This window comes from Oryzias latipes, chromosome 23, assembly GCF_053564925.1.
Source record: "Oryzias latipes strain Hd-rR chromosome 23, Olatipes_Hd-rR_3.1".
In the NCBI taxonomy this organism is placed as follows: domain Eukaryota; kingdom Metazoa; phylum Chordata; class Actinopteri; order Beloniformes; family Adrianichthyidae; genus Oryzias; species Oryzias latipes.
Window position 1 is genome coordinate 19,881,209 of NC_136259.1, and position 26,050 is coordinate 19,907,258.

Below are 26,050 nucleotides of genomic sequence, written 5' to 3' on the forward strand. Positions count from 1 at the left end.
TTGTCATAGATTAATTTTGTAAACATAGGTGAGTGTTTTAGGTGATTTAAGGGGGAAAAAAAGTCTATCCTTATGAGATCTAGCTATTTTGTTGCTGGGAATTTAATTAAAGTATCTTTGAAACCAAATTATAGACATTAATCATTTGACTAAAAAGATACATTTTATGGGTTGCAATAAAAAAAATACGGCATAAAGTATTTCCTAGGTTTTATTTCTGATTTTTAACATCAATCCATGTAGGAAACCAACATTCCTGAACACAATTTTATTTATTTTGATAAGAAAGAAGGGATATAAAATATTTTTTTCAAAACAAAGCTAAAACCCAACTGTCAACCTCTCTTACTCTCTTCCTTCACACTACAGTTCACATCATTTAAACCCCAGACCAGATGAGTTTATCCCATTTCTGAAAAGGTAGACCAATTAGATCAACCAGAAGAAGAGGAACTACCATCGCAACATGAGGAAATAAATCTAATAAACATCAGATCTAAAATATGTAACTCGAAAACCACAATTTGCAAACATTCACAGACGACAGCTCCTGTTTTAAACCATGTTTGGTTATTTTATAAATGAGGTATAAAGGGAAGTTCACAATTCCAAAATGACATGAAGTGAACAAACATTAAAAATAGGGAACGTCACAGAACGAACATTTAAATTCGTGACGTTAAGACACTTTGCGGAAGGTCACAGTCTTGCACCATTTCATTCCTCAAGATATCTTTATGTAATCACACAAAGAGCACACATATACTTCTCTGCTAGATATCTTTGGGGCAACAGCACCCTCTTCTCTCTCCTTTAACCCTTCATACTCCACAGTTTCACCCCCCCAGCAGTCGCCTGGGAGACGGATCAAGCCGTCTTTGCCAGGCTTTCAGATGGGACAGGAAGTGGCAGCATAGACACTGGCGAGCTCATAGGCAACGAGTCATTCATCTGTATGCACCTCCTCTCCCTCACACATTCGGATGTCTGGGAATACGTGACTCAGCATGACCTACACGGATGCCAAGTAAAGAGGACTAGTATCATTTAACAGTTTTACACAACGGCCTTCCTGGGGGAGGTTTGGTGTTGATATTGTGTCTGACACTATTTCAGAGATTTTTCTGGCTATTTTAGCACTTCTGTTTGCGCATAAATTAATATGACAGTCCTTACAATAATTGAAAAATATGCAGTTGGAGCATCAGCAGCATTGTGTCATTCCCAGAAATCTGCATTAAAGTTCTACTCGGATCATCTTTTGATCAAAGCGTTCCCATTGGAACACTTTGGTCCTCTTTTAATTCTGATTATGCCACTTTTAGCCGAAATTTTTTAAAAAAATTAAAAACTGTGGTTTTCTAGGACATAGTTTCTGCAGAACGGCAGTAGTTCATTCGGAATTTGCCTCTGAGTTGTTGACGGGACTGTTTGGCACGGAGTAAGCCTGCCCCCATTTTTCATCATCCATCTGTCTACATGCTCTTTCACTAGCTTACAGCCCCGCACACCCCCATCCTAACATTATCGATGTGACAAAAATGGCGAGCAATTTAAGCCAGATGTCAGCCTGGAGGAGGAAAACAAAGACATAAACTGATGTATTTGTCTGCAAGCGGATGCATCAGAAATGAGCGAATCAGCGAGCTTGTTGCTGGTTTTTGTCTTTTTTTTTGTCACAAATGCGATCTTTTTCAAACAGCATGTTTTCATTTGCTCCTAAATCACAGCGATTTGAATAAAGAAATACTTAGAAATGCAATTTTAAGCTTTATTTTCATAATATATGGCCTCCATCAACAGAAAAATGCAACAAGAACGTTTTAAAAACACAAAAAATACCACTTTTATCAGAGTGGATCATTTATGTAAGAAAAAATATGATCATTTTAATTAATTGGCTTTTATTATAAAGCAGCTTTTTGTCAAACATTCCCATGATATCCTGTATGCTGACTGACTCATGAGCTGTGTTGAGCATTTGTTGAGCAATGCAACAATCCCTGATCCTGCAGTCAGCTGGCTGAGGAGCACGTTTTGTGGCTTCATTGAAGCCGGTGTGCTGCATGTGTAATTCAGCATGCAAAGTTCTGCTGGTTCATCTTAACAAGGGTTGCTACTATCACCATCACACAGAGGCTCGAGGGCCACTGATGAGAAAGCAGGTGAATCGGAGAGGAATGTGGCAGTGAGTCGAGAAATTTGAATTTGGATCGATGACTTTTATGAAAAGATAAGCTTTTTTCTCATTACTCTAACACCCTGATGCTCGGCGACTGTTCTCACAAAATGTGGGGCCACTAACACAACAAATCAAAGACAATATATGCAACTGAACTTTATATAAAAAACACCCCTTCAGTCAAGCTAAGATTTTATTAGGTAAAAAACTGCATTGATCGACAACAGTAGAGTATCTTTTCTCAAAACAAACCCGTCCGATCATCTTTTGTTCTATTGCAAAAATGTTCCAAGTGGTCTTTTAATTATGATTAAGACAAAATTTAAGTTTTCTAAGACATAGTTTCTGCAGAGGGGCAGTAGTTCATCGGAATTCGCCTGAGAGTTGTGGGCAGGACCATCGGCACAGAGTAAGCATGCCCCATTTCCCATCATCCCTTTGTTTACACTAGTTTACAAACCCTCAACCTAACATTACCGATGCAACAAAAATGGCGAGCGATATTGGAGCTATCAGCTCAGACGAGGAAAACAAAGACGTACATGGATCTGGTCGTCTACGAGTGGAGGCATTGGAATGGAGCGGAGCAGGGAGCTTGTGGCCCGCCCAGAGTATTTCTATGTCACAAATAGGCTCTTTTTCAAAAAGCTTTTTTTTCGTCTGATCCTGATTCCTGATTTAAATAAAGAAATTCTTAGAAAAGCAATTTTGGGATTAGTTGTCTTTATACATGTCCTCCATCATGAGAAAAATGCTACAAGACCATTTTGAAAACATGATTTTTGTCAGAATTTGTCTTCAAACTGTAGCTTTATAACCTTATTGCAGGAAAACAATTATTTGAGCCAAAATAAAAAAAAATCTTTGTTTAATTAAAAAAAACTGGTTTATAAGCAAATGCACATAGAAAACAATTTTGCCAGTGTTGAACTATTTTAGCTTCAGATCTCCAAAAAATTATGGCATCGATTTATGTCCACATTATTACCAATTAAAGGAATGATTTATTTCGCTGAACACAATTAACCAAAGAACAGCACACATCAATAATTTTAAAACTAAATACATTCAAACCTATATGATCATCTCTCTGAAATGTGACTTTTAATGTTGGATGGCTGGAGCGGTTCAGTCTTAAGACTCAGAATGCAACAAAGAGAGCTGCAAAGTGGCGTCCACATGACGCCGGCGGTTCACTTCATTTTCTGCTTCATGGTCTGAAATTGGACTTTGATGAGCACCGCTGCAGATGATTTCATGAACTGAATATCGGCTAACAGCTCTGATGGAGACGAGAGTGAAAACCTCTCAGAAATCAGAACTTTTTCCACTATTATCACATCTCTTAAAGGAACCCATCACAATATTAGTTCTTTTTTGTAATTTTTATTTTATTAATATAGTTTTTACTCTTTTCACTGTTTAAAATGATTTTTTTTTTCATTTAAGGCCACAATGCAACTTATAAGCTCATCTATTTAGGACACATTTCATTTTATCTCCTTTGTCCTATTATGAGCTGAAGCCTTCTTCACAATGAAGTGAATGAGGAACCTGCAGTTGTAATCAATTCTTTTGTCCATCCTATTAATGGAAGTGTTGAGGAATTACTGTGCGAGCTAACAGAGCAATAATTTGTGCTCGGAATTACAGTTGAAAATCAAAAGATTTGAAGACTGTAGGAGGTTATACATGTTTGTGCATGTAAAACCAACACAGTTACCCTGATGATTCATTATCAGCAAGGAACGTTTCCAAAAGCACTCTTCCATTTCATATAGATAAAGCCGGAGCAGATAAATTTAAATCCCACCACAGTAGGAGGAGGGATTCATGGAGGGCGTTTAAACTATTGTATGCATTTTGCTTTGTTGTATCATATCGTTTTTATTTAACTGTTTAACTTTTCAAAATGCTGTGCCGTGCTCTGAGAGTTTGACAAAGAATGAAACGATGACATCTTTCTAATTTTTTAAGCATTTCTTAAGCATTAAGGACATAAATCCCAACATTTATTGCTAAATAGGCCTAAAGTTGACCGAGTCAAACAAAACATCAAGCTAGATTTAGACTCGTAGAGGAGAACCGAGCCAAAGACCCACCTCTTTCTGCAGACTGCTGCATCCCAGTCTGGACCGCATCAATGAATTCTCTGCATTATAGAACAACCAACAGCTTTCACAAGATTTTTCTAAAGATTTAGGGAGACCATCAATACATTAAAAATGCAACGCAATGCAAACAAAGCTAAACAACTTTCGCGATACCCAAAGGAAGATCAATTTTTAAAAAAATCAGGGAAGGAAGTGAAATTCAGCTTAAAACGATGCAACAATGCTTTGAAAACACAAATTTATACTTTTTTGTGTTGAAGCACCTTTTTTTTTAAAGCTTTTACAGTCACTACATAACCTGGGAATAATAAATAATAAAGTATTATTAATCATTTTCTAAATGCCTGACTGCCTGTATAAAAGCCCACACTGGCAAATAAATAAAAATATTAATATCAGATGCATAACTGCCATAAAAAAAAAGTTGAATATACACTGTTGATGCTTTTAGACACATCCATCACTGCAGGCTTCTGAAGATCCTGTTGGCAACCTTCACTTCTCGCTTTAGGCTGGTCTGCAGAAGCACCAACTGCTGCAAGCTCGTCCTAAACGCGCAAGCAGCTCTGGTCAAGAGCCGGCAGGGCGACGCCTGCCGGGACCTGCTGGCACCCGCTTCAGCCCCCCGGCAGTGCCTTCAATGACAACAACAGACGGTCGGACACTCCCTCATCCAGATAGTGCACCTCAGGGAGCGGAGCAAAGAGATGGAGGCTGACTGCTCCCACTGAGGGGAGGTTGCAGTTGACAGTTGGGGCGTGCGTGTTTGTAAATGTGTTCCATCGCTGATGCAGAAAGGGCGCAGGCATCCCAGAATAGAATGCCGGGAGACAGTGAGAGTGACAGATTATTTGTGAAAGGTTAATTCATTTGAAAATACCACAAGGATGCCAGTCACCATTAGGCATTCCGATGGTTTTTCCAAGACTCGGGCAAAACAACAATCTGTAGCTCGGAGTTGGGTTTGGAGCTGACAGAGGGGAAGACAGCGACTGACAGGGAATGACTGTGTCGTCTCTCCGCACTGCTCCATCAACGACAGCACATCGCTGCACATGTGCTCTGCCTTTGTTTATTAACTCTCTGTTTGAAAAGCAACTGGCTCTGAGGCTCATCAAATGTACCACCGATGTTATTAGAACTCAAGCTGAGCCATTCATTTGCATTAGAGCTAACATAAACACAGCCTATTTATTTTCTAAAAGAAAAATAAAATAAAGAAGGATGCAGCTTTCATGTTCACAAAAGAAAGTTTTAAATACCCAATCGAATCATTTTTTGATCTATTTTCAAAGCGTTGTCTCTTTATGATTATGCAATTTTTTGCCAAAATCAAAAGTTGTCTTCAGGACTTAGTTTCTGCAGAGTAGTAGTAGTTCATTAGAAAATCGCCTCTGAAATGCGGGACGGGACCGTTGCCAAGGAGCAATTTAATTTTAATTTCCAATGCTTAATTTTGGGGGGAGATGAAAGTAAAATATTTCCAGCAATAATATTCTCCTTAATTCAGTAACTAGGCATCCAATGTTTGTTAAAACACCAACCAGTTTTCCACACAAGAGATTTAACAAACTATCAAAGATGTAAAATTGCCCAATAAAGGTTAAAACTCCCCAAATTCCTTTAGGAGAGGCAGGAATCCAGATGCTCGTTGATCTTTGGCTCCTGCACTTTCGCTTGGCACACTGGACAGCTGACCATCAAGATGGAGGATGAGGATGGAGCTGCTGCTTGGTCTCTCAGAGGTCTGAGGCAGGCAGTACCTCATAAGAAATCATGAAACAAGCCCCAGGATGTAATATTTGAATTTGCTTTGAAATCTCTTTAGAAACTGAGAAAGTGTTGCCCAAATGGGACCAAAAACAGAAAGGAGAGACCAGCTTTGTAAAAGGGTAAAGCCATGAGGACAGGGAAGGGGCCAAATTGTGGACGCTGAAAAGAAAACATCTAAACGGCATGCATGTGTGTGTGTGGGTGTGTGTGTGTTCTTCTCGGGTTTTCCCATGGCTATTTGCAGTCCAGTCAGGCACTGGGGATTGTCTGGAGTTCACACGGAGAATGGTAGATTAAAGAAAAAAATGCACAAAGATTTCCATAAACAACGCACTCATTTCATCCTCCGGCATCAGAACAAAAGAACCAACAACAGTCTCATTCATGTTATACATTAAAAGAAAGCCTTCATCTTTCATGCTTTTAGAGAAAAAAAGGACAAGAAAACCGGCCTTTAAAACTATAAATATTATAAAAGCAGACATTAAAAGTTGAAATCTGGGGACTAATTCTGTTCTATCTAAAATGTTACCATGTTTTAAGAAATTGGTATTTCTTTTTCTAGACTGCAAACACAAAAATAAGCCGAAAATTCTTACCCCGTTGGCAGATTTTCAAAAACAACTGCCAATGGGATAAGAAAAATGGTCTTACTAGGAATTCTTATTTTAAGGAAGAAATTCTAGTCACTAAGACATGTTTGCCATAACTAAGATTAATCTGCTATTGCAAACTTTTTTTTCAAAACCATTTTTCTTGAAACAAGAGTCTTTTTACTAGAAGGTACAATTTTTGCAGTAAGCAATAATGAATTTAATTCAATCAAATTTTTTAGACTCCATTTCTCAATTTTTTCAGTTTGCAAGTATGAGCTTTCGGGGAGGCATTGGCTCCCACTTTTAGTTTTGGTATGTCCAAATCCTGGATCCAAACCAAACATCTTAACATTTCAGGGTAGAAACCCTTCCACAAGGCCACTGAGCACCTATCTAGGTCCATGGATGTCCTCATGGATGTAAACTTCATCTAAAACTACCGGTAAAAGCTTCTAACTGCTGTGTTCACATTAGAAAAGTGAACAACATTATTTCTATCTAAACTGCAACTCCAATGCCTTTGGACTTCCTGTAGTTTGATGTTTATGTTATTTTGAGGATGGGCTGGGAGTATATATCAATAAATAAATGTTTCGTTTTGAATAAAAGTTTTAATTGATTTAAAAATGGCAGTAGAAACAACTTAACTGTGCACATTAGCTATTTGCATATAATAACAAATATAAGGGGCTGTTTTGTTAAATAAAAACATTTGAAAAAAGGTGCAAATAAGCAACAAAAGAAATTAAGAAATACACTTGAATCCACCTTATTCATAAAAGTTAAATCAATAATGCTATGAAAATGGAAATGAAATGGATTGTATTGACAAAAAATGCATTTTAAAATGTATTTTAATTGTTTTTGCTTGACAGTGCAAACACATTAGTGCATTTATGTTCTATATAAATTAAAATAAATAAATCTTAATTATTTAACCAGTCTATTGCTAGCCAGTCATTCATTATAAAATAATTTTTATTCCATGAATATCAAATCGGAGGGGAATTAGAATACCAAATTTAGAATTATTTTATTCTACAACCTTTTATTTATTATTTATAATATTTAATCTAGTTTTGATTATTTATCTTGATAGACTATTTTTGCTGTAACTAAAAGTGCATGTTAGCTGTTAGGTGATACTGTCATGAAGCTGATTTTGCAGATGTCAAGGACATCAAAGACCTGAAGTAGACACTGCAGATTGTGCAGGTTGACTGCTGCTCTCTGTTACACAAAATAAACAGAGGGCAGATTGACAAACTGTCTTTTTCTATGTCTGATACGTTTCAAAAACCGTCTACTAAATGAGCTATAAATGAGACCATATGCACACCCTGAGTGGAAAAACAACAAAGTGGTTTTAGAATCTATAGCGTGTGGTTTTTTATTTAAAATAGAATTTAAATTTGCTGTAGGAACAGAGGAGCAGCAATTGAGTGAGTGAATGGAAAGGCTGTAGAAGAGGCCCCGTGGAAAATCCATAGCCTCCCTGTTATCTGCACGATAATTGGTTTCCCCACGACACCCCCCACCTTCGCATCCTCCCTATTCTTCCTCATCATCCGTCCTACATCGCCTCCTTCACCTGCCTCCTCTTCTTTAGCACACTCAGACGCACACGGACAATCAAACAGGTAACAAAGGGCGGCAGGGATTCTGCGTAAATGCCTAATCTTCCAGGTTTGTCGCGTCGCTTTCGGTATTTTGCACCCGAGTGCCAGACAAAAAGCTGACGACACCGTGGAGAGCTCAGCTTAATGTCAACAATTGCCCTTCTCTAGTGGAAATGACACATGCACACAAAAGCATCCATGGTATCAAAAAGTCACCATGCAAACACACAGTCAGAGCCATGCTACATGATTAGCATGAAGCATGTAATCAGTGAATGCCCTGATTAGTGGGCTACACTGCAGCGCAAAACAAAAAGATTCATTTACTCATCCTCTTCTTTTTTTTAAAAGAGAGAGAAAAATGAGGGGGTGCGAGGGTGGAGACACAGGGGAGAAGCTATAAAAATCATTCTGAGGAGATGCCAGAAAGACAGACTGGGGAGCAGACAGACAGTAACGCACTGCCAGAAACAGACAAAGAAAGAATGCAGCAATAACCAACAATGTGAAAGTACAACACTGCAGACAGACACTGAGGGGGGGGATGAAAAAGAAAAAATAGGAAGAAACCATACTAGCAAAAACAAGCTTACAGACCCCCCCCCCCCCCCCACACACACACACACACACACAGACACCTACACATGTATATCTGTAAAAAGGTTGGTGTGTAGCTCTAAGTCTGCAGGGGGGCTCTGCTGTACTCACTGGTTAGAGACTTCAGAGTGCTTACTTGACAAAGCTCCAGTGTCTCCCTGTTACACCAAGAATGAGTCCCACACAGGCTGAGCTGGGGGGTGAGGAGTAAAAACGAAGGGCTTTCAAAGGTCAAATGGGCTTTAAACCTGCCTTGAAACAAACTGCAAGATGTGTAGTTTCATAACGCGAAAAAATTTTAAAAAGTAAACGCGCTTTATTGCATTGTTATTCACTTGGCTTTTAAGTTTTAAATCTAACAATTTTATTAACCGTGTTTTGAAAAGGTAGGACAAAACTAACTTTTTTTGTTTTTTTAAATGCAGTGGGAATGATTTCAATCATGAAGTCTCCAGTTTCATGGAGGTATAAACCAGCTCTGGTTCTGATCTCCATTGCCTGGAACTGTATGGGTTTGAACTGCCAACCTTTCAACTGTTTGCCAATGAAACTGACAGCAACAACTCACAGGAGACAAGATGTATTGATTTAATTTGTCTCCAAGATCAACGGTTGCCCCTTCGGATCCAGCTATTTGGGGTTCCAGTCCAAAACATTAACACAAAGTCATTGTTTCATATTTCTGCAATGGTTAAAAAATGTGGTCCAGCAGTCTGCAAGATAAAGTATAATGCGGCACAAAGTAACTGCACAATGTTCTGTTTAATAACCTTCAAACCAATGTCAGCAATGGGGGATAAATTAGGGCTGTCAACTTCGTCGACTTATCAACTATTAAAAACGTAGATTTTGTATAGTCTAATTTGATATTGTCCAAGCATCGTTTAATATGTTTTGTCATTTCGGTTTTATAAACGCGCATACAGCCGGTTGTGTTTACAAGCGCCAGACACACCGGTAGCAACGGGGGATGAGATTCTTCTTCTTTTGCGTATTTATTATTTATTAGCACTTGTCCGGCATCTACAATAGGAAGAGGCTCGATGCGCCAAGTCAAAGCAGTGCAAATCCCACAAATCTTGCTCCAGACATTTTTTTTTCCTATAAATGTCCGTCTTGATGTTATATTAATCCGATCGGATACAACCCGCAATTATTGTCTCCTTCGTGATCTTGTTTGCACCGGCTGGTACTTTTGTGTTTCAAAGTGAACGCCACCCACACGTCACTACCAAATCTGATTACCCGATTGGTCACAGTGCTGCGTTGCTGCGATTTAGTGGGAAAAAGTTCAACCAGCTGAATGATCAGCGTGCGATTAATGAACGGGACTAATCGACAACTAAAATAAATGATAGTGACAGCCCCAGAATAAATTAATCAGTTTGTTATAGCAGATGTACCATTATTTTAAAAAACAGTTCTAGAATACTGTGTTTGGTATAAATTATGGTAAGCGTATGTATACCTTTCTCCAGAGCTGTGGAGCAGTGAGCATTAGACTTGCATTCGCCAGGGTGCTGGTTCAAATCCATATTTAGTAACAGTTAGGTAGCCCAAGGAAAGGCAAAGAAAAGAGTCTTTGACAAATCCTCCTGCTGATTGCTTAGCCGTGGCAACCCGCGTCATAGGAAAAAGCTGAAAGACAAATACTGGATAGCATTTTGGAACACTAATGTTTTCGTTGACTTTTGGACTGCCTCTTAAATCTGCTTTTCTTGAGGGCAAATCCTTGGTGTCGCCTGAAGGGTGTCAAAATCCATCAGTGTGCCCATCAACTGTGACTTTCCAGGATAAACCTATTAATTCTTCTATTGGCTGTGCTTGTGAAACCAACATTCCCTCACTATTATTAGTATTGAAACATTTGGTCATTGGATCAACATCTTTCTTAGGGTTTTCAGACCCTGGCAACACCTTTTTATAAAAAATTATAATAAAAAAGTAATACATCTAGCATCTTCTTTGGGGTAACTGGAGTCTAGAAAATGCCCCAAAACACAGCATGCAACACTAATAAGAACCACAAGATCCAACGTGGACCAGTCCTGCTGCAGCACGGCAGGTCCTACCACCTATAGTAAAAGATCGAAAAGTTATTATATTCTGTTAAAGGGATTTTTTCTCTCTTTTCCCAGAAAACTTCACCCTAAACGGATCATTTTATCAATAAAGGCATCATTATGGACCATTCCAGCAGTATTGCTTCAGGAGTTGCTGACAGTGTAACTGAGATTTTAGTCAAGATCATTTGTAAAAATAATTCTGGGTAAACAATAGGCATAGAAAACAAAAAGTATAACCAAACAAAATTGTTTTTTTTAAAATAAAAATTTGACAAATACATTAATATCTCATTGAGCTAAGTTGAATCAAAATAATCAAATTGCTAAATTTGGCAGCTTTTTATTATTGTAAACAAAGGACGTACAAAGTTGGCGTGCTGCTTAAACTTGAGAACCGCAGCTTTACCCGTGACCCCGTAATAGAGTTACCCCTGACTGTACTACAGGTAACCCACACCAAAAGTCTTTGCATTCAGCTTGAGAGGATGGCTGCTCAAGGACTTCTAAACCCATGATGGTGACAGCGTGTAGTAACTGTTGGTCCTGGAACATGCTTGCCATGCGGTTACATAGATGTTAGAAGTAAAACTATGCTGAAAGTCTTCAGTAGATGTGACATTGTAGATAGATAAACCACTGAGAAATTTAGGAGTTTTTAAAGATCAAACTCAAGCGGTCTAATTATTGACGTGAAATAAGCCAGTCGCAATTTCCCATCATCTCTTTGTTTAGTTTCTCTCCCACTACCTTACAACCCCTTCAAAACCCAAACCTAACATTACCGGTGCAACAAAATGGTGAGAAGTACTGGAGCTATTCAGCCGTACAATTTTGAGCCATAAGCCAGCTTGGACAAGGAAAACCAAAACGTACATAGATCAAGCAGATTCATCAGAATGGAGCGGAGCAGGGGGCATGTGACCTGCCGCTGTAGATCCTACGTCATACCACATGCTTTTTTTTACTGGCATTTTTCTGTCTGATCTTTATTCACTACAATTTGAATACAGAAATACACAGATTTGTAATGTTAAGCATTTTCTTTATGTCCTCTGTTCTCAGAAAAATGCAAAGAGAATGTTAAAAACACCAAAAACAAGATTTCATCTGAGTGGATCGTAAAATTTAACTTTCACGTTAAATGCTCAATGATTTTGTTAGAAAGTAGGATTTGCTTCAAAATAATATAATGAATGTTTGATGTGTATTAGTTGAAAACAAAACCAGGAGAGAAAGAAAATATGTGACGGACAAAAAACAAAACTCAAGGAAACTATTTTAGGAAAATGCTCCTTCTATAAAATACACATTTTCCTGTCTATGTGTAAAAATTGGGTAGTTACCTAGTGTGACAATTAAGTTCAGTCACAACAAAGCTTAGGAACTATTTGGTGGCTTAACCAAATAGCAACAACAGAATTGTTCTAGTAATAAATGTTGTACCCAATAACAAGCCTAGAAATGTTTGTGCAATCTTACTATTAAAAAAAAATTCCTCTGTTTGATACTTGAACTTAGTTTTGTGGGATTTCTCACAAGTAAAGCAGTTGATACGTGTGCTCATGGAAGTATAAAGAGCCAATAACAAACAGAAAGAAAAAAAAGCAACACATTCAAAGGCTGTGCGGAGGGTAGTTTTTATGTTTTGTTTTGTTACTTCCTATAATAAAACTGTAGCTTATCTTTTGCACTTGGTTTTAGTTTTATTCTGTCTCCTGTCTCTGTCTTAATCCTGCTAGACCTGAGCGCTGCCTTTGATACTGTTGATCATGGGATCCTTTTGCACAGACTCCAAGACTGGGTTGGCATCTCTGGATCTGCCCTAAGTTGGCTCAAGTCCTATCTAGAAGACAGGAAATATTTTGTTTAAATTGGGAGTTGTGTCTCAGACTACATGGCCTTGACTTGTGGTGTGCCCCAGGGATCGATCCTGGGACCCCTACTGTTCAACCTCTACATGCTGCCACTAGGGCAGTTAATACGCAGTAATAACATATCTTATCACAACTATGCAGATGATACTCAGATCTATGTGTCACTGACAACAGGTGAATATGGGCCGGTGGATTCACTCAGCCACTGCCTCCAACAGATCAGTGCGTGGATGCAGAACAACTTTCTCCAGCTAAACTCAAACAAGATCGAAGTTATTATTCTTGGCTCACCGAAACAAAGAGAAAGTGTCAGCAGCTACCTTCATTCTCTGTCTCTTAAACCCTCAAATCAAGTCAGAAATCTAGGGGTAATCATGGACTCTGACCTAAACTTTAACAGCCATATCAAGTCAGTAACATCAGCGGCATTTTACCATCTGAAAAACATTGCCAAAATCAAAAACATAATGTCAAAGCCAGACCTTGAGATACTTATTCATGCATTTGTCTCCAGTAGGTTAGACTACTGTAACGGCCTGCTCACCGGCCCCTCCAAACGAGCTGTAAAACAGCTTCAGTACATCCAGAATGCTGCTGCTCGAGTCCTGACCAGAACCAGGAAGTATGATCACATTAGTCCTGTGCTCAGGTCTCTGCACTGGCTCCCTGTACCTCAAAGAATAGACTTCAAAGCAGCTCTGCTTGTGTACAAGTCTCTCCATGACCAAAGTACATCTCTGACATGTTAGTGCCATATGAACCATCTCGTACTCTGAGGACCTCAGGGGCCGGCCTCTTGTTGATTCCCAGATTCAGAACTGAACAAGGGGAATTAGCGTTTCAATATTCTGCTGCTAAAATCTGGAACAGCCTCCCTGAAGTCGTAAGACAGGCCTCTTCTGTGTTCATGTTCAAATCTAGACTTAAAACATTTCTGTTTAGCCGTGTATATGACTGAAAGATCCTATCTGCACTTTTCTTTCCTTTCCTTCCTTTATTTTTAAATCAATTTTCAATTTTTTTTTTCTTTTAAAGTAAATTTGACATTGATTATTTCTATGATGTATTGTGATTTTAATGCATTTTTCTGTTTTGCGAAGCACCTTGAATTACTTTGTGTACAAATTGTGATATACAGATAAACTTGCCTTGCCTTGCCTGTAGTTTAAAGTTACAGTAACTACTAGGACAAAAAACAGATCATGGTTGGCCTTCAGAACAGTCCCAACAACCAAACAAATATAACGTGTAAATGTTAACCAGAATTCATAAACAATCTCCAGGATCTCAGTGGCTTTCTTAGCCTAAGCACTTGTAGAGGATAAGTGAATTCTGAATTTGTGAGTGGTTGAAAGTAAAATGAGTGCTTGACGAACAATATATTCTCAATTTTTCATTCGGGAGCTAATGAATATTTAATATCTTTCAAAAGAAGAGTCTCGTTAATCATTACATACTTTACATTTGCCAAAAAGGGCTGGGAGAACAAGAATAAGGCTTTGGCCTGACTGATTCAGTTAAAACGTTTAGATATTGGGGTTCATTATAAAATTTATGTAAAGCATTAATGCTGGATGTAGAAAATAATGAGATGCCAAAAATGTTTTAAGAGTATAATTTAGATGCTGGGCTAAAAAGTTATTTTTTATATTATTTTTATAAACTCTGCGACATACTGACGACCTGTCCAGCATGCCTTCACCCACGAGTGGCCGGGATAGGCTCCTGACCCCGAAAGGCACAATATGGGTTTAGAAGATGAATGAAATTAATTTTTAAAAACTTTTGACCCTGAAATGTTTTTTGGTTACGATTTCTTTTTAAGAGTAATTTCTTTAACCCTTGTGCTATCTTAGATGACCCCACCCTAACATTGAGGTGTTCTCCCTCCCATGACAAAGGTGGATAAAGGTGGAAAAATTTCATGTAATCCATGGACACCAGTGAAGATCACAAATCATTGAAGAAAAAAGGTTCAGCACACCGTTTAGTGGGTCTAGATGACCCAACTCCCAACGTTAAAGTGCCTAGGATAGCACAAGGGTTACAGTGCCTATACAATGCAAAATTTTTTTTTTTTTTTGCGTTTTTAAGTGTATTGTAATGCTCAATCTTTACGAAAAATAACCGCAAAGCTGTATTTTGATCCGTTCATGCATTTCTGAGTGTTCATCTAAAAGCCTAGGTTCTCAGCCAACCCAGTCTCCTCCCAAAACATGCAGTACATGGAAATGACATGGAAAAACGTAGTACTTCTATAATAACGTCTCAGCACAAGCCCTTCCCAACCGACAAAAACGAGTGGGGTCTCATGACCTGACGTAGACCATAGAGAACAGCCCCTTCCAGGAAGAGTCTGCCCTGAGCGCTGTCGCCGCTCACCCACGGGTCCCACCACCCAAGCTTAAGCGGGTGGCGTGGCCTTCAGTGTCAGACTCCTAACAGAGACTGGCCCGAGGTCAGTCCCTCAAAAAGAACCTAGAACAAAATGTACACACAATGTTTTTGGTTATCAGCGCTGTGATGCGACGACTCTGCGTTGACACAACAACTAGGAAAACATGAATCTGATTCAACAAGCTGTTAAAGGCAAAATGAAAGAAAAACGATCATATTGTAATTAGAAATATTCATCTAAACTTATCCCCTTAATTCAAAACAAATGTGTGATTCACTTAAAAATCTGCTTTCGTAGTAAGTCAGTCTATTTAAGCATATAAATATGAGAATTATATTTTTATTTAGGTATATTTTCTGGAGCGTGTCTTCTCAAAAGTGACACCTTTACTACAAGACACTAAAAAAGGCTGCATACTGAGAACTCCATGTTCAACAAAAGTCACCATGAAACTTGCTAAGTGCCAAGTTTCACTGCAAGTTTTCCCTGCACTCACCTGGAATCACCTGTATCTATGGAGTGCAAAATAATTCCATCTAAAGTTGAGCTGACCAGCATCCTTCAACGCCAACTTCTTTTCCTTCTGGGAAATAATCTTTCTCCTACATTTTCATATCAACAGCCTGGGATTGCACTGCCAAAGTCCCCACAGTGAACCGCTGTGGATCTCAAATCCTTGCACAAATAAAACTGCAGTCTGCCTTGTTTTTAAAAGACTTAACAGAGAACGCCATACAGATATCTGCATAATTGTAGAGCGCCACGTTCGTCTGCCTTTTGACTCCATTGCGTAAGACTAATTTGAGCCACTGGATCTCAGGAGAAAATATTACAAACAAGGTATCTGGGCTCACTATATCATACATGTAAAAATTTTGCCCAAAAGCTGTGGCTGGGCATAAAGAGTATACGAGCATCTGAATACATTATGTCAGTATCTTGCAGCTTCTACGAGAAACTCCCAGCTTTTGGTGCATATATGTGTGAGTCTGACACAGACAGGAACAGACAACGGGAGGCTATCTATTGACTTGGTATGTGTTTCCAGTGGGAGGCTGTCAGCTCAGGGTAATTCTCTTCCTGGTTGCTTGAGCTTTCACACTCTGAGTGCAGGCAGAGGAAGACGGAAATCTGAACCTGATTGAAACCCTACACACATGAATGTGACCTGTAAACTCAGTATTTGGCTCCATCTCTGATACAGGCGAAGAAGTCAGTTATCAGACGACCGGATAAAAAATTACATCCCATTAATTTAAGTGGCGTTGTCATCACGGCATGCATGTATTGTCTGATTTTGCCTTTAAAAGTCAATGCGGGGCAAAAAAATACTCAGCCAGTCACCAACTGTGCACGTTCTACCGCTTTAAAAAAGATGAAAGGCCTGGAGCTTTCATCATAGGTATACCTCAACTATAAGAGACAAAATGGAAAAAAAAACTCACCTTTTTAAGTGGGAGAACTTGCAAAATTGGTGGCTGACTAAATACTTTTTTGCCCCTCTGTAAATAAGATAACTCTTCAACTGTTTACGCGATCAACGTGAATCAGCTGATTCTAATGCTGAGAAAAGCGGCTTTTCATATCTGCGGATCTGCCTTAAATATATTTGGGGATATATTTAAATATCTAATATTTTTATTTAAATATCTACATATCTGTCTTAAAGGGTTAATTGCATATCCGTGTTAACGTTTGATGTTCACAGGACGTTTTTCACTGAAAATAAATGAGAATATCTAAAAAATAAAGGAGAGTAATGTGATACGGCAGGAAAAAAAATGTTAAAAAGCTGTGTTTTTCCTAAAACTAGAAAACCCAAACCAAAGTAAAGAAAGTCCAAAATAACTTAGGAAGCAGCACCCAAAAGGCATTTGATGTTAAAAAATAAACTACTTGTATTTTAGCTTCTACAAAAATGGTTTACTGCTTAAATGTAATGGTTTAAGTGACAGAAATATGAACTTAAAAGGATTCAAATAAAGCTTGGGACATAAAAGCTCACTCAAAAAAATGCAACGGACAATTGTTTTTTAAATGACCGACTGATCATAAAAAATAATGCCAACTCATAGAACCTTCTTGCATAACTTCCTTCCATCGCCCTACAGCAAAGGCTATAGCCAGACCACATAATGACTTGAGTGTTTCAGCCCTCTCCTCTCCCCATCTTATCTACTTCAAAAGCAGCGCTTCATTAAATACTGCAATCCATCAGAGCGCAGGGAGCCGAGTGGAATGCGTCTCCACAGCTCTTGCAGTGTTATGTGGGGTCGTGGACTTGTGGATTAGTGTGACAGACTGGACGTCACACCTCTCCCTCCCCGTTCTGGCTGCATGCAGCCTCCTCGTCTCCTCCACTAAAGATCAACATGTTGGGATCTTCAAGCTCAAACAAACCTGTGAGCGCTGTGCAAAGTACACTCACGTAAATAACAAAGACAACAAAAGACTAACTACTTCAATTTTGTTCATAGATTAAACTAATTTACATAATAAAAACTTTTACATTTTCCAGGACATTTCTTTAAAAATAAAGTAAATAAAGGCCTCGCTAAATGTAAAAAAAAAAAAAAAAATTGGTTGTTTTGTGCGTTAATACCTTTTAACACTCAAATCTGCTAAAGATATTCAGTAATTACTCTGCTGACTTTGATAAACAGGAAATGACTTACTGTATTTTTTACACAAAATGTCAAACGGGATTATAAGGCGCACTCTCAATAAATGCTCTACTTTCAAACTTATGTCACATATAAGGCACATATAAGACATATCCGAACTATAAAGCACATTAAACCAGACAAGAGTCAGACTGTCGGAATTTACTAAATGCGTTCACAGTAATTAAAGACCTCGTTTTCTGACACGCTACATGTTAGCTACAGCAGAAACGTTAGCCGTGCTAGCATACTCACCATAAATGTAACTCCCAATCTTGTTTTCAACTCATAATAAAATAAACTGATACAGCCAAAACAAACATTACTCTGACTACGCTAACTCCCAACCTTGCTGGTAACACGTTCCTTTAAAAATTTAAAATGTGTCTCGTTTTCTAGGACATACTTTCTGTAGAGCAGCTGAAATTAAATTCAGAGTTGTGGGCGGGACCGCCAGTGAAGTGCAACCCCGCCCCCCTTTCCTTTCTCCATTCCTGAGAGCTCAGAGCAGGGAGATTGTGGCCCGCCCAACGCATTTTCTTGGTCACAAACAAGCTTTTTTTGTAAAACAGCCTTTTTTCCCTCCTGATTCACAACAATTTGAATAAAGAAATACTCAGAAATGCACTTTTGAGCTTAATTTAATATATGTTATGTCTTCCAACATCATAAAAGTGCCAATAGAACATCTTTGAGCATTTGTTTATGAATACTTTATGAAAGTACAATAATACCAGAGGGGGCATATTGGAGTATTTTGACAGCAAATATTGACCTGTAATCAATAACATCCCTACTGGTCCAGGGTTCAGAGAACTAAAAGCTCACTTTTCATCCAATTCTCTCGGCTAAACCTTTTCTCAATTAGACACAGACTGAAATTTAACCAAGGAAGCATTTATACTCCCCCTGGTGAAATACCAGCTCTTGTGTTTGTTTTGATTTCAAATGGATTTTTCCCCAGCGTCTTTTGTTTCACTCGGAAAGCTGTGAACTTACCCCAGTATCTGGGTGTCATGCAGATTAATGTAAAAGCTAGGAATAAAGAAGGCAGGAAAACCTTTGATTTGCTTTTTCTGTCATTTTGTTCCTTAGCAAGATGACAATTCTGCTCACTATGATTTTGGTTTAAAGTTTGTAGAACAAGTAATACAGAAGATTAAATAACAATGTGAATTGTATGAAGTGTGAAAAGGAGAGGATGTAGAAACCCGTTTACATTTATCTGAACAGAAAATCGAGACTTTCAATGACTTTTTTAGCATCCATTAATAATACATTTATATTTGCACACATATCCTGAACTCTGACATCACTTATCTTCCTTTAAAACAGATGCCCCTACTACAACCCCCCCTTTGTGGTAACAGAAGCTATGAAGAGTTCAATTTCCCATTTTCCAAATTGGCGTAGAGAGGCATGATGGCTAAAGGATGTTTGCAAAGAGTGATAACCGACGCAAAGCGGTATAAGACATGAGAGAGGAGGGGCAGGTTTTGATAAGATAGTTGGAGGTATGGGTAATAGAGGGTGGAGGGGTATGATAAAGTGCAAACGTAGGGAGGCTCTTGAGAGGAATGGAGGGAGATTTTAAGGAGAACTGAGTGATGGAAATGAAGCCAAAGAGATAATGACAGGGAATCCAGGGCACCAGATGGAGGAAAGGAGACAGCGAGGATGTAGAGAAGGAGGTCTGAATTCAACATGGAACAAAGAAACAAGAGCTCATGAGAGCAGGGAGGGGATGCAGACAGTGTGTGCACATTGGCAAGAGTGGAGGTCTCAATTTCTTGCCAGGATGCAGAGGAGCTTGGCTCATGCCATGATGGAGACGCAAGAAACCTCTGAGTTTAAATCTCACACAGATAAATGCACACACATTCACGTGCACCTGCATCCTTTCTCAATCAGTCTGGATAAGATAAACCTGAACGTGCCGATGACCCAAAACTAAAGCAAGACTTGAGCGGCTGGATGGGTCATGCTCCTCACAACGGTGACCGAAATGAGAGTTTGTGAAGCTGCAGAAGAAGGCTTTCCAAACTAGTTTAATAGTTTATTTATTTATTTTATTTTATTAAACAGGAAAAGATTGAAAAGTAATCGGGCCTGACACCCTTTAAAACGGTTTTTCAGCAGGTTCCTGCTTTGCAGAAGACAACCAAACAAAAATACAACCATGACAGTGCAAAGAGAAGTAGTTTAAGAGGAACTTATTGAAACCACTTCAGTGTTTGCACTTGTAAATGTACATTAAGTGCGGAACCAATGCTCTTTTAAATAAATTTGATGAAGTTATAGTTCTGATGTCTGATGGAATCATGTTTTAAGCTTGGTGAACACAAAAAATGATTTATGTTCATACAAGTTCTTCAAAGCTGGTAAAGGCAAAAGTCAATTTGTGGCAGATTTGATGGAATGTTCAGAACTTTAAAGACCCGCTCTGATCATCTTTTAACCTATTTTAAAAGCGTTCACTGTGGGTTTTTTAATTATGATTATGCCGTTTGTAGGCTGAATCAAAAAACCCTGCATCGTTTTCTTGGACCTAGTTTCTGCAAAGTGGCAGCAGTTCATTAGAGATTTTCCTCTGAAATGAGGATGAGCCTATTGGCAACCCCACCCTCCTTCCTATCAGTTTTCTGTTTTTGCACTCTCCCGCTAGCTTACAGCCCCTCACAACTACAGCCTAACATTACCAGTGCAACAAAAATGACAAGCCATATTGTAGCCATCCAGCTATACAGTTTTAAGCCAAATGCCAGCTCAGACGTGGAAAAATAGACATACACGTAGCCCACCCAGTGCATTTTCTACGTCACAAATAATATCCTTTTCCAACTTGTTTTTGTGTCTGCTCCTATTTGAATAAAGAAATACTGCAATTGTAGGGTTAATTTTCTTTATATGTCCTCCATTATCAGAAAAATGCCATGTTACTTGTTAAAAACCCCTTTTTTATTAGAGTGGGTCTTTAAACTGCGTTTGGAACCAACACTGCTGAAGTGTGTCCATTTAAACTTTGGCAAAATATAGTTTATTTCTAGGGCTTGTTGTATAGTTGTGGAATGGCAAAGCATTAGACATTGCTATCATGGAGCTGTGGTGAGTCCAGCCATGAAGCCTGTTATGGATCTGGTAGGCTCTATTGGAGAGTCTCGCCGTTGGTCCAAGGATTTCATGTGTTGTGAGTGAACAGACAGGCAGACAATATGACACGCTGACTGCATGGAAATAGGTTTTAGAGACAGAAAGAGAAGAGTATCATCAAATTTTACTATAGATATGCAATTTTTGATTTAGCTTCCTAGTTAGATTATTTAGTTAAAGTAAATCAACTTTTTTTAAACATAGTTAAGTTTATGGCAACTATAAATTAACCTTATGTTAAGAATAGTTTTTACTCAAAATGCAAAAATATAGAAAAAAAATATAATAAGCATACAAACTATAGATAAAGTCGTTAAATTTGCCTGGTGATAATTTTTTTTTAATTCCAACAACTACTTTTAGGATATATTTTTAAGACAGATTTTGCTTTAGAACATGAAGCTTCTTTTAATTTGAAGGGCACAACTGTCAGTTGCAGCCCACTTCAGCCTGATTTCTCCAGCAAAGCAACATAGCTTTAGATCCATAAATTATCTCAATGAAAACAAATCTTAAGGGGCTTCCAGCAGTTCTCAAGTAAGAGACAAAGCCGTAGAATTACACACATGAGCAATTTCAAACTAAATAACAGGTTTTTGTGCGACGACAGCTCGAAAGTGACAGTGCTGACTGTCTAACGGCTGTCTAACCTTTATATCTTAATAATTCTATGAGCTACAAACAATGCATGACAAAGAACATCAGGTTTTGACTTCCTGGTGCACGATAATCAGGGAAACACAGGCACTGTCAGGTTGTGTGTGCATCTACGTCTCTCTTAATCCAGTTATTGATATGACTTGCATTCCCCAGAGTTAACCTTTGACTCACTTTAGATTTCCTGCACCACATGTGGCTTCTAGATTACCCATAAGCTTTCAGCCTCACTGCTCTCTCCATAAACACAGTGGAGGGTCCCAGCAAGGACACTGGTTATGTCACATGACTGAACTCTTAAAGCACAGTGTGCCAGTGTGAAGTTAGTGCAATTGTTTTGTACGCTCATTATGTCCTGATCACGGCAAGCATTGGTCTCACTAATGAGAGCAAAAATCCCATAAAGATGCCAAAAGCCTGAATCTGTTTAGTTCAAAATTTTGTTTACGATTCTATAGGATTTGGTTTTTATAGTTTTTCTTACTTCCTTTTCAAAATCCATCTTGTTTAAATGTGAAAAAACCCTTAATGCAAGTAGTAAATCAAACAGTTCAAATATCTTAAAGGAAAGAGATTACAGGACCATAAATATTTGGACAGAGACACATTCTTTCTAATTTAGTTTCTGTACACTACCACAGTGAATTTTAAATAAAACAACTCGGATGCCATTGAAGTGCAGACTTTTAGCTTTTATTCCATGGGTTGAACAAAAAGATTGCATAAAAATGTGAAACACTAAAGCATTTTTTAAACGCAGTCCCTTCATTTCATGGACTTGTAAGTAATTGGACAAATGAAACAACTGAAAACAAAATGGTCATTACTAATATGTGGTTGAAAACCCTTTGTTGGCAATGACAGCTTGAAGTCTTGAACTCATGGACATCACCAGATGCTGGGTTTTCTCCATCTGAAGGCTCTGCCGGGCCTTTACTGCAGCGGCTTTCAGTTGCTGTTTGTTTGTGGGCCTTTCTGTCTGAAGTTTAGTCTTCAAGTGAAATGCATGCTCAATTGAGTTAACATCAAGTGACTGACTTGGTCATTCAAGAATATTGTACTTCTTTGTTTTAGCTTTAATAAACTCCTGAGTTGCTTTGGATGTATGTTTTGGGTCATTGTCCATCTGTATTATGAAACACCGCCCAATCAGTTTGGCTGCATTCACCTGGATCTGTGCAGACAGTATGTGTCTGAACACCCCAGAATTCATTGGGCTGCTTCTGTCCTGTGTCACGTCAGCAATAAACACTAGTGTCCCAGTGCCACTAGCAACCATCACACTGCCTCCACAGAGTTTTACTGATGATGTATTGTGCTTTGGATCATGAGCTTCTCCACGCCTTCTCCATACTTTTCTCTTGCCATCATTCTGGTAGAGGTTGATTTTGGTTTCATCTGTCCACAGAAGGTTTTTCAGAACTGTGCTGGCTTTTTTAGATGCTTTTTAGCAAAGTCCAATCTAGCCTTCCTATTCTTGAGGCTTATGAGTGGTTTGCATCTTGCAGTGTACCCTCTGTATTTACTTTCATGCAGTCTTCTTTTTATGGTAGACTTGGATATTGATACGCCTACCTCCTGGAGAGTGTTGTTCACTTGGTTGGCTGTTGTGAACGGGTTCCTCTTCACCATGTAAATGATTCTGCGATCATCCACCACTGTTGTCCTCCGTGGACGTCCAGGGGGGGTATTCCAGAAAGCATGTTTAAACTACCCTGACTTTAACTCTGAACTGTGGCTGAAATCCGCCTGAACATGCTTACTCTGGGTATGTGGGTTCCAGAAGACCGGATAGTAGTTGGCGTAATTACACTCGACTTGGTAACCCTGGGTTAATGCACGTACACGTCGAGTACAGAAAGACATTCTCAATGGATCGCCGATTTCCGGAGTCACCATGGAAACGCGTGGTGAAAAAAAGAGACCGCTATGCTTCAGTGAGACGAATTCTGAGATTTCTATGACGGCGTATGAAGATTATACGTCCATCAAAAAAGTAACACGGCTGCATCAGCATAAGAAAGAGTTGCTGCTTGTAGTAGAAGAACAGACAAAGTAAACGCACGAGTTTCTGATCTTATTTCCATTTTCCGTGTGATGCATATATATATAACTTATCCAATTTTGCCAAATTCAATGAATTACTTCTATTGGTAAAAAGTAATTGAGTTAAATTTATTCAACCTAATTTCTTATGTCTATACAACTCAATAATTGTTTATACAACTCAAATTTACATATTTATCTAACTAAATGTCATATTACTCCAATTCAATTAATATTTTTTCCATCTTAATTAATTATAATTCTTGAACTCTCATATTTCTAAGTTTGAGCTGGCAGATATATTCATTCGTATAACAATAAAAAGAACGAAACAATATGCGCAAAGTGCATACATTCTTTTAGGAATTTCCGACATTGTCATTACAGCGCCTCATGGTAGGGGTGCTATATAAACTCATCATCCTCTCCCTCCCTCTCACACCTAAACCCAAATCCGTCCAGGCAGGCAAAGTTGCAGTGCCGATCTAACAGCAGCACCAAAGTTACACCTACTTAATTGAATTAATTTGAATTAATGTAAAATAACTGTCTGAAAACTATGTGTTATTTTTAAGTTGACTGAACTCAAAAAATGATTTATCTTTACTGAAGCAAATAATTAAGTTAGATTAGGGCTGCACGATATGAGGAAAACTTGCGATATGCGATATTAGTGATCAATATTGCGATAACGATATATTTGCGGTAAATAAACAAATAGAAAAATAAACAAAAACATCATTCCCATTTCATTGCAACAGTTTAAAAATTATACTCCAAATGACCCTCATCGACATGGGGGACAAACGTCAGGGTGGCTAACCCTGGTCCTCAAGAGCCTCAACCCTGTCTGTTTTCCAATTCTCCCTAGACTGCTCAATAATCATAACCAAAATCAGGTGTGTTCAGTCAATCAGGATGTGAAATCACTTGAGTCAGCCAATCAACAGCAAGCTGGTTAAGGAGAGCTGGAAAACAGGCAGGGTTGAGGCTCTTGAGGACCAGGGTTAACATAATAGGCCTCCATCTGATTGGTCAACAATGGGAAGGCGTCCATCTGATTGGTCAAAGCATAAAGGGATTTATTTGATGTGTTAAATGCTTCAAGCTGCTAGAAGATTGTTTTAACACATTTTGGGTTTGCGATTTATTGCGATATTCGCCGTCTTTTGCGATATGCATATTGCAGAGCTGGATATTGCGATAACGATAAATTTGCGGTATATTGTGCAGGCCTAAGCTAGATCAAAGTAAAAAAGTTTATTTTTCCAACATCCATACGTGGTCTTATCACCCTCTCACGGTGGAAAATGTATTATCTGAGCTTCTTCATCCACTAAATCATCTTCAAATAGACACGGCATGCTGCTTCACCTCTCTGAAAACAAACTAACCTTCAACTAAACCTGCTCCAGACCAGGTTATGTTCAGAGCATGAGTTGCCATGGCAACTTGACATACCCTAGAGCTAGCATAACCTGCTTTCTGGAATACCCCCCTGGTCTTTTTGCGTTGCTGAGTTCACCAGTGCTTTCTTTCTTTCTCAGGATGTACCACACTGTTGATTTTGACACTTCTAATACCGTAGAAATTTCTCACATGTTTTTTTTCTGTTTTCTCAGCTTAAAGGCCCGTACACACCGGGACGAATATTCGCCAGGCGTTATTCGCCAGCGTTTTTCGCCACGTTTTTTGTGTTCACACCCAGGCGATTTTCGCTGACGGTGAGCCGAGCGAACATGCAATTTCATTCCCTGACATTAGATGGCGCTTAATGTAAACAGAAATACTCCTGTACACAAGGTGGCGCTGCGCAACTTTACGATTCTTAAAGTCGCTTTTCACTCAGAAGAAGAGAGCAAGTATTTACGCGCTTGTCAGAATAATACAAAGAAAACATGAATATTTCAAGCACCAGTAGCTCCAACTGGTACTTGGTAAGGGGATATTTTAGAATGTCCGTCATTATTTCTTCGCGGCAGTGTAGACGCTACTTGGCGTCTATCTTCTTCGCTGGTATGTGTGCTCAGCAAGGCAGTTTTGTGTTTGAGCGCCCCCAAGTTGTGTTTTACTGTAACTTCAGAAGCTCCAGACACGTGTGCAAAAGCGCCATTCTCATTGGTCGAATACATTTCGACGCGATGCGTCGAAAAAAAAAAACGAACCCGAGGCGTTTTTTTTTTTTGACGCTTTGGCGCGTGGCGTTTTTTCGCGTCGGTGTGCACACTCTCATTGGTGCCCCTTTGTTTAGTCACGAGGCGTTAAACGTCGGCGAAAATCGCCGGCGAAATTCGTCCCGGTGTGAACAGGCCTTA

The 26,050-nt window shown here is 38.8% G+C and overlaps 1 protein-coding gene across 12 annotated transcripts in view; it reads right to left on the reverse strand.

Annotated features, from left to right (window-relative positions):
• anks1b (ankyrin repeat and sterile alpha motif domain containing 1B) overlaps nucleotides 1-26,050 on the reverse strand; it is a 205,825-nt gene that overhangs the window by 171,912 nt on the left and 7,863 nt on the right. The window contains exon 1 of one of the 12 annotated variants that reach the window (XM_078941580.1): nucleotides 18,138-18,155. The exons of the other annotated variants lie outside the window; for them this stretch is intronic. The gene's annotated coding sequence lies outside the window, so the exon portion shown is untranslated. Of the gene's footprint in view, nucleotides 1-18,137; nucleotides 18,156-26,050 lie in introns of those variants that run through there. 12 annotated transcript variants of the gene reach the window in all.